The sequence below is a fragment of the Myotis davidii genome, unplaced genomic scaffold (genome assembly GCF_000327345.1).
Source record: "Myotis davidii unplaced genomic scaffold, ASM32734v1 scaffold98, whole genome shotgun sequence".
In the NCBI taxonomy this organism is placed as follows: domain Eukaryota; kingdom Metazoa; phylum Chordata; class Mammalia; order Chiroptera; family Vespertilionidae; genus Myotis; species Myotis davidii.
This window is the reverse complement of record NW_006294654.1, coordinates 4,335,909-4,337,592: the sequence shown is the minus strand read 5'-3', so window position 1 is coordinate 4,337,592 and position 1,684 is coordinate 4,335,909.

Genomic DNA, 1,684 nt, shown 5'->3' with positions numbered 1-1,684 from the left:
ATAAATTAAAATGTTAAAATCAAATCTGATATTGTTTTACCTTTTATTTGGTGTGTGGAAGGTGTGCGGAAGAGGGGGTAGTCTTATACGGCGAGTATATAACAAACTCTGTATTTTGAGTGGAAATGTTAGGGGGTTGTCTTATACGCCCAGTGGTCTTATACGCCGGCAAATACGGTAACTAAGAGTTGTTCATGATCAACTTGCTAATGCCAGTTTTCAATAATTTTTAAAAATTTTATTTGTATGTATTTTTCACTTCTGTCAGTGTTCTTTTACCAGTCTATGATGTCTTTTTGGAGAAAAATAAAAATATTCAGACATTGGAGCCAGGGGCCATGAGTGACATCCACTTTTAGCAATTCCCTAGGTGACAATAGCTATCATTTCCCAATTTGGTTTCCTGATGCATTTCTGCCTACTTAGGCCTATCCCATTAGTCTCCATCTGTGGGGATATGAAGATTAACCTTGCTCAGTGTTATGTTGAAGATTTGAATTGGAGATCAATTTCCTTTAGGGAAGAGACTATCAATCAATGTCAACCTTTTATTTATTCAACTCCCACTGTATGCACAGTAATGTTCTAAGTCCTTGAAGAATTATCAAAATTATGTATGTATTGTAGATAATGATCTCCAGAACTCATGATCTACATGGGCACAGATGAAAAAAGGGTGTACTTAAATTTGTTATCTGAAAATAACCTTTAATGATAGCTGTCTGTAGATTTACTGCTGAGGGTTCTGACTTGTGACGGATCCCACGTTCTTTAAAATTCTCTCTTTTTTCATTCCTTTCTTTCTCCAACCTTTCCTTTCTCTCTCCCTCCACCTTTCCCATCCTTCTTTCATTTTTCCTCTTTTATCCTCCCTTTCATCATCTCTCACTCATTTCCCTTTCTCTCCCCTACATCCCACTACATCTCCCCTCCTCCTCCCTCCCTCCCTCCCTCCTTCCTTACCTCCCTCCCTTCTTCCCTCCCTCCCTCCCTTGCTCCCTCTCTCCTTCCTTCTTTCCCTCCTTTCCTTCCTCTCTTCCTTCCTTCTTTTGCTGGAATAGTTTATTTTAGCGTTTCCCCCAGGATAATGAAGTGTTTAATCTACTGCTTTTCTTCTTTGTCTTTACATCATAATGTTTAATTGGCTTTCTTTAAAAACAAGTGACAAGTGTTCTGTCATCTCCCAGAATGTGACTGTGGGATACTTCCTTTATAAGGCCATGCTAAGGACAATTGGCCTTCTATTTTCACTGAGCCTAGGTAAATTTCCTAAGCCTAGATTAATCTGAATCCTCCTGCTCTCAAAAGCTCCTTTCCCTCATCTTGCTACTTTAGGACCCAGGCATTTTGGGGTTTGACTCTTGGTTCTGCCACATTCTAACTCTAAATTATCTCAACCCCAATTTCTTCAACCACAAAGTAGGAGACATAATGTTTAAAGAATAATATGTAGAGCATTCTCTTCAACTTTGGATACTGTCATCACCTCTGCTTTATTTTTACTTTAATTCTTGGTTTTTGATCTTATGAACCCTGAATATATCCTGCCTATATTCATCTACCAGGTATCAGATGTAGGAATGTCTCCTGACCTCAGGATCACTGCCTCCATCAGACATCTCAACTCTACACCCCTAACACACACACAAACACATGGCTAGAGCTATCACAGAGTTTCACTCTT